We start from the raw sequence: 8,706 nt of genomic DNA on the forward strand, positions 1-8,706 counted from the left end.
AGGCTAGGGTTTTCACAAATTCTCATGGGAAAAGGCTAGGGTTTTGTAGCAAAGGCTTGGCCCAATCCAATGGGGAAAAGAACTAGGGTTTGTGGCAAATTTTTAGGGTTTCTAGAAGTATAGGGCGCGGCACTCTTTTAGGGGTTCTAGAAAGAATATCTTATGGCAAGTTCTTAAGCTTCTAGAAAGAATTTGGGGCGCCACCTTTCTAGGGCTTCTAGAAGGAGTGGTGTGACATGTGTTTAAGTGAAAGGATAGGGCTTCTGGAAAGGATTTAGGTGCCCTTACAACTAAATATTCATCTTCCAAGTCTTGAATTGATTTCTCCATCTCTTTAGCACATTCCTAGCTTCATTTGATCTTCAAAAACGTCCATTCCTAGTGCTCCACATGCAAGCAATCCACTTCAGCCCAAAAGTGCTTCAAAATGTATCCAATTACACTTTCTTGCCAACTTTGCCAATTAGACCTACAAGCACACTAAAATAGCTTAAAACACTATAATAAGTAGAAACGAGCTATGAAAATGCAAGAAAACAAGCTAACTAAGTCGCATAAATATGCTTCTACCAAGTACCTAAAATCAAAGAAAGAAAACTAAATCAAATATCAAAAGTAAAATAAACAAAACAGGGTGATTAGCAATTTTGCTAATCCCCGGCAACGGCGCCAAAATTTGATGTGAAAATTAACTTGACACACAAATTAAACCCTATTGATGACAATTGTAGTAAAGATGTAAGTAAGGATCATTCTAAACCGGGGATTAACTAGGGATGCTAATCTACACGAATATGACTTAGAAATACTAAATTAAACTTAAAAACACTTAACTAGTTAACAACACTAAACAAGACTCTTATGACTCAAAACTGACTCAAAACACTCAAAACAGCAAAACTAAGTTAAAAAGACTCAAAACAGGTTCTAAGGACTATTTGGAGGAATTTAACACTAGTGGGACTTAAAACACTAAGTTGGGCAGATTGAAATACCTATTTAACTAATCTAAGACACTTAATTGAAAGGGGGATTGATTTGGACGAAAATTAATTAAACAAAACAGATTGCAAAACAAAGTAAATTAGGTGATTTGAATGATGAAAACTTAGCCAGGGGATCCTTCTCCACACATGACATATGCATATAAACCAATTTCCAGAATTGTTCCTTGAAACAATGAATGACAACACCCCAAGTTAACCGTGACAGCACAAATTAACCATCCGATTTTCCTTATTTCATTGAATTAGACGGGATACACATCACAACCAAATTATCCTTCTCAAGTTCCCTAACTATGAAAAGCATGATAGAAAACATATCAAAGGTCATTAAGTTCTTTGAAAACCATAAGCATTGACAAGGCATTCGTAACTATGAAAAACATGATACTCCTGCCAAGGATTTTACTTAACACGACTGTGGCTAGCAACCTTTACTACTTATGAATATATGATTAGGTGAAACTCTCTTATACTCTAACATCAAATTTATGCATGCAAACCAAGTATGCATCCTCAATTATCATACATAAACAAGTTTTGATAACGCAGATAAGCAAATCACATTCAAGACTTTATAAACAATAACTGGATGTAATCAATTCATATAAAACATATAATCATCGACAACCCAAAACATTCTTCAAAAGTTCCCTACATGACATCATAATAGAGATACAATCAAAGATCATTATGTTTAATGAAAATCATAAGCATTGACAAAGCACTTGCAACTATGACATCATGTCGCTTATGCTAGGAATTGAACTTAACGCGATCGTTTATAAGTGACCTTTACTACATGTGAATATAAGTTTGTAACGATTATGTGAAACTTCCTTATATTCTAGCAACAGATTTATGCATGCTAATTAAGTGTCGACCCTTAATTAACAAATACAAATAAGTTATCAATCAAATAGTTAAGCCAATTGCATTCACGATTCAAGAGTTCATAACTGGAATTTATCAAATTATATTGCACACATAATCATGGCTTTGAAATCACCCTTAGCCAAGAGGGGTTTAGCCTCTTATATTTACAACAAAATGAAAGGAAATGAATTTAAACATTAGAAACAAAAGAAAGAAAACACCTAAACGCTCCAATGATCCAAGTTGGACAACAAGCACGTCCAAACACTTTCCTTCCCTTCCTTTACTACGGCACAAGGTGTTGGTGAGTGTTTGAAGGTTTGTTTGTATGGAGGAATGGATGTGAAGATGAATGGATGTGTTTGGATGAAGGTTGTATTGAAATGGGGATGAATGATCAAGCAAAAACTAAACTATATGGCTGCCACACACACTTCCTTTTATAGAGGAAGTGCACGGCAATGGAGGGAATTTGGTGGTGTTTGCAATGATTCAAGGGTAAAAATGAAGTAATGATACAAAGCATGGGGGGGTAAAATGGAGTGGTGTTGTAGCAATGAGTGCATTAAGTGGTGTTTGAAATGATTCAAAGGTGAAAGTGAAGTGATGATGTAAAGCATGGGGGTAAAATGGAGTGGTGTTGCAGCTAGGGAACATGAATGATTGTGCACATGGTAGAGAAAGATAAAAGAGGTGGAATGGTGCAGAAATGAGTCAAAGGTGCAGCAAAACTCATGATGCACGGCATGGGATTCCAAATATGGTGGATGGTGCATCAATAAGTGCATGTAGTGGAGGTAAAAGTTGTATGAAATTTGATGGGTGAAGGGAGAGACATGTTCTCTCCAATTTTCTCCAAAAGAAAACCCTAAGGATGAAATTACTATAAAGTTCCCTTTATACCACCTCACAATGGAGTGACAAACTTGCAATTAAGCCAAGTTCACTACCCCTCTCTATATGGCCGGTTTTCCCAAGCCTTTGGGCTTCTTGAATTTTGTTTGTTAAGTTGTCATACAACTTAAGCTAATGGGCTTGACGATTCGAAGCCCAATTTGGGCTTTAAGGCCCAAAACTAACTCAAGGATTAAAATGAACTTATTTGTTTGATTAATTAACATATTAATTAATTTTTCCATAAACAATTAAACCATTTAATTGTCCTTACTCATCTACGTTGTTTCTTCAATCTCTACCTTACACAGTGTACGATCCATTAGGTTGCTTTTAGCAAGGCAATGGGCGATTAGAACTCTTTCAAATCCATTGTGAATTGAAACTCACTTTCAATTCTCCCTTTAGGGATTATACACGTTTAGGGCTCCACAAATCATGAGTGACACCTAGCAGTATGTCATGGTTACCCAAGCTAATCAGAAGAGGTGGAGAACCTATTCAGTTTAGGATTACAAAGCAATACGGTCTTTCTCTGATACAATACTCTTGACCACATTGTTTGGTTTGATAGTTTATTCATGTCTACTATCCAATGTGACTCTCTTACTTATATGATTACCTTGAATGTGATTTGGAACGACTTCCTAGATCTCATTCATACTTTGGCCAGAGATTCTTAATCATATCATAGAGTATTGCCCCTCAAACGGTTTGAAGGTTAGAAATCCCTTGTTGCGCATTCACTTGCCTTCATGGCTAAGTGGCTTAACCCCAACTATGTCGTGGACACCTTCTAACAGAGTGACTTTGACATAGTCAAAGATCAAAGACCTAACCACAAGACAACTATGATGCCTCAGGTCAAATGACTACTTTGCATTATCCCAACCATGAGTTTTCATGTGACATGAGTATGAGAACTCCTCGTTGATCGTGTTCAGTGGACTCATTCTCTATTGAGCACTTACATACTTGTCTTGGTGTCAATAACACCAATGACTCGAGACCAGTCACTCTCCCTGAGAGTTAGCTTGCAGTACCTAGGATCATTCACGCGATTGATTTCTTCAGGGCGTTTGCATTTTGGTAACTCAATCACCTTCTTTTCCAGCAAGTCATCTAACATTGCATCCATATCTGAGTCAGGAAAAGGGTACGCCTTCTGCTCCAATTCCCTCAAGGTACTTTTGTACCTGTCTTGGGTGCGAGAAGGCTCACCTTTCTTTATCTCATTTGCTTTGGTTTTGGAGGAGATCTTGATAGGCGCAGATGAGGTTTTGGCAGGCGCAGCGTTGACAGTAAAAGCTTCCTTGGTGGGCTTCTTCCCAGTTTTATCAACATTTGAGGCAAACACCTTGTCCTTCTTGAAGTTGGTGATTGGCTCTTTTTTTTCATGGTAAGCAATGCTTAGCTCTATGTCTTGGGCACGGGTGGCTAATTCTTCAAAGGTCTGTGGTTTGATGCCTTGAAGGATATAGTGTAACCCTCATTGCATGCCTTGGACGCACATCTCGATTGAAAAGATCTCCAAGAGCCTATCCTTGCAGTCGAGGCTTAGATTGCACATCGGTTGATGTAGTCCATGACTGGCTCATCCTTCCATTGCTTCGTGTTTGTCAGCTATAGCATGCTCATAGTGCGACGGGTGCTATAGAAGCGATTGAGGAATTCTTTTTCCAATTGCTCCTAGCTATTGATGGACTCAGGCTCTAGGTCCGTGTACCACTCAAAGGCATTTCCTTTCAGCGAGCGTACAAACTGCTTAGCAAGGTAATCTCCTTATGTCCCCGCGTTGTTGCAGGTCTCAATGAAATGGGTGACGTGTTGCTTTGGGGTTTCCCTTTGCATCGAACTGCATGAACTTTTGCGGTTGATAACCTCTCAGCATCTTCAAAGCATCAATCTTTTTGGAGTAAGGTTTTGAGTATAATACAGAGTCATGTGAACTTCCTTCGTACTGCGCCTTGATGGTGCTGGCGATCATCTTCTGCAGCTGCTGGATAGAAAGAGATCTCATGAGTGCCGTTGCTTGGTTCGGCTCTGGCTTCACATCAGCTTTCTCCACCACAGGCTCATCTTCTTTGCCAGCTTCTTTTTTTAGTGGATTACCCTTTAGGTCGGGTTTATTGTCTTGCTGCGCCTCTAATTGGTTAAGGAGTGCAGCGATTTATGAGTCTTTTTCTTCCACAATTCGTGTTAGCCTTGCGATTGCTTCATTCATATGAGCTAGCTGCTCATCGATCGAGGTCGCTCCCATGGTCATGACTTGCATGGCTGAGCTGCCGCTTGAGTCTGTATCGGAAAGTATGGAACCATAGTACTTCCTTAGGCTTTCCTCCCTTGACGCTCTTAGCGAGGCCAAGGTGATCACAAGTTTGTGCCTCAGGTGCTCTTGTTCCTTCAGCGGTGTTGATGCAAGGGTAGAAGAGGTGGCAGAAAGAGCTCTTGACTTGCTTCGAGTTGTGATGCTCGAAGTGATACCACCTACGGTGATGACGCTCTTGTTCCTTGCATTGGTTGTGAGAACAACTTGAGCCTTCTTTGATGCCATTTGTGCTTTTTGCGGATTCAAAGATAGAGATGAGAGGTAGAGAAATATCCCACCGGGCGTGCCAAATTTGTAAACACGGGAATTCCTGCGATGAACGAGACAAGAACACGTGTACAAAATAATATTTGTATTAATGATTTAGGCGTTACAATCTCTTTTACAAATTTAGCCTCTGATTCTATCTTTGTAATGGGTAGATTTGTTGATGTTGTTGATCCAAAGGGTCGTCGGGGCTTGATCTTTAGGATGAACAGATGATGAATGATGAACACTTTCTTCAAGGGTCGTCGAGGCTTGATCTTGAATTAGTGGACGTTTCTTCAAGGGCCATTGGGGCTTGGTCTTGAAGGAGGACTTTGACGAATAACGAAAGGGCTTTCTTGATTCTTCGGGATTTGTTTAAGAGCTTCAGAGTTTTGAGGTTTCAAGGCTTTGGTGTCGTGTGAATTCTCTTCCAATTTGGGAGTAGAGAAAGTGTATGTAAAATCCTCCTTATTGCTTGATGGAGAAGCCTATTTATAGGCTTTGAGAATGAATCACCACCATCCATTTATTTGGTGAAGTAAGTGGATGTTGTAGGTAGGATGAGTGTGTGTTGTAGGTGAGGTGAGTGTATGATGTATGTGAAGTGCGTGTATGATGTAGGTGAAATAAAATGGGGTCGTAATTTTAATACAATTGTCAATACTTATTTCACCGAAATTTCAATGTCTACAATTATCAGGTAATATGACCCAATATGTTACGCGTTAAAGAAAATATATTTTAAATCAATAAATAATGAAAATGAAAAACATAATTTGACCCAAACAAAATAGGAAACATAATACTAAATTAGTATATGCATACCACATTGTCGCATAAATATTACTTCAAAACATTAAAAAATAAAAACAAAAATCATTTGTCTTCAAGTATTACATACTCCAAAATAAGAGTCTAACGAAAAAACCTTAGTACATTAAATACCAAATGTTCAAGGATATGCAAAATGAATGGAGTTGCTTTTCAAGGTTGAGGAACCTTGTGCATTTGTATTTGCTTTCACATTTTTTAGACTTGTACATTATTGATTATGAATTTTATATATTTTGAACTTCCTTAAAAATACTATTCATGAGGGTTTGTATGGTTTGAAATATTCAAACGATGATGTACCCATACTCAAAGCACAGAGGATGCGACCACAAGTAAATTTATTTTCAAAGCGTAGAGAATTTTATTTATTTTCACATTTTTCGCACTTCTAAATTAATTATTATAATTTTTTTAAAGTGTTTGTTATTTTTAAATTACTTGATACTTCTATTTTTAATGTGTTTTATAATTGTTTAATCTCACTCTTTGCTTATAGTATACTATAAAAATAAATAAATAAATAAATAAAACCTAAATTTTTTAAATTTATATAGAATAATAATACTGTCACATCCCGGCCTGGGTCCACCACATCTCGGGCCCGTTCCACCACCGTAGCACGATATTGTCCGCTTTGGGTTTACCATTCCCTCATGGTTTTGTTTTTGGGAACTCATAAGCAACTTCCCAATGGGTCACCCATCTTGGTAGTGCTTGGCTTGCTTCCTGCTTAACTTCAGAGTTCCTACCGAACCCGACGCCAGTGAGCTCCTAAAAGTGATAGGAGCATATTTACATGACTTAGTTAGCTTGTTTTCTTGCAATTATGTTGTTAGTTCTTAGTTATTCATGTACTTTAAGCCATTTTCGTGTGTTTGTAGGTCTAAAGGATTAAAGAAGCAAAGAAGTGCATTTTGGAGCTTTTTGGAGCAACTTTGGGCTTTGAATGAATATCACATGCTTGGAGCTAAAGGAATGGACGAAATTGAAGACCTAAAGACGTATGGATTCCTAATTGAAAGAGGATTCCTAGAAGAATGAGGATTCCTACTTGAAGTAGGAAAGTTAAGCCAAGGTTTCCTATTTTGGTTTGACCTTTCCTAATCCTAAATGTCCCTAAGTTCCAGCAACATTGAAGGTCTCCTATGCATTTTAGGACACAAACCAAAGGGTCTTTGCACCATACAAGGCCTTGCCGCACCTTGTCTCCCTTTCCTCTTTCTTTCCATGCAAGGGAGCCATCTGTTTCCTATTTTCTGCCATAAATCACATTCCCTTTTCAATTAAAAGCCTTTCCTTTTCCTATTTCCCTTTAGACGCACCTTCCTTACCTTTTTCTTAGGATTCTGATTTTAATTCCTACTTCCCTTTAAGTTTTGAATTAATTTCTGTTACCTAAAGTATTTCCTAACCTTAATACCATAAAGTCTTTAAATAAACACATTTAGCCGCACTATGGGAGGGCATGTTTTCCATCCATTCTTGAAGACACATCCAGCCACATTCATCATTCACAAACCCTCATACTTTTTGACCTTAATCCATCCTAAACACTACCATACCTTTTCCTATCCATTCTTCCATACAAACAACCCTTCAAACCATCACCACCACCTTGTGACGCAGCAAAGGAAGGGAAGGAAAGTGCCTGGACGTGCTTGCTGTCCAATTTGGATCATTGGAGCGTTTTAGGTGTTTTTTTTCTTTTGTTTCCAATGTATTAATCTATTTATCTTTGTTTTGCGATTATGAGGAACTAAGCCATTTTTGGCTAGGGGCTATTCAATACCATGATTCTACTTGCATTATGAATTGATTACATTCAATTGTTATTTCATAAGTTGTGAATTCAATTTGCTTAACCATTTGATTGATAACTTATTCTTGTATGTTTATTAAGAGTGCACACTTAGTTTTCATGCAGGGATTTGAAGCTAAAATATAAGGGAGTTTCACCTAATAGTTCAAACTTATATTTCCAAGTAGTGGAGGTCGCTTATAAACGATCACGTTAAGTGAATTCTTGGCAGGAGTATCATGCTCATCATAGTTACAAATGTCTCGTCAATGCTTATAGTTTTCATGAAGCTTAATGATCTTTGATTGTACCTTTATTGTGCTTTTCATGTAGGGGACTTTTAGAGAATGTTTTGAATTGTTGTATGTGTTTTCCCATCCAATTCAATAACTTAAAGAGAACTTGAAGGTTAAAAAAGTGCTGTCATGGTTAACCTAAGGTATTGAGTTTCATGGTCTATTGAAAGAAACAATTGGAAATCAATTTGAATGCAAGTGTGTCATGTGCGGAGAAGAACCCTCTAGCTAGCCCATCATCCATCTAATTCAACCAATTTCATCAGAAATCTGTTTAAGTCTTTCTTGCTTTATTTTACTTTATTTTCATCCAAAACCAAATCCCCCTTTACTTTGTTGAGTCATATTAGTTAGAACTTGTTTTAGATTGTGTTTTTGAGTGTTTTGAGTCAATATAAAACAAAAATTCGTCCAAAAATTGTGTTA

The sequence above is a fragment of the Malus sylvestris genome, chromosome 17, assembly GCF_916048215.2.
Source record: "Malus sylvestris chromosome 17, drMalSylv7.2, whole genome shotgun sequence".
Classification (NCBI taxonomy): domain Eukaryota; kingdom Viridiplantae; phylum Streptophyta; class Magnoliopsida; order Rosales; family Rosaceae; genus Malus; species Malus sylvestris.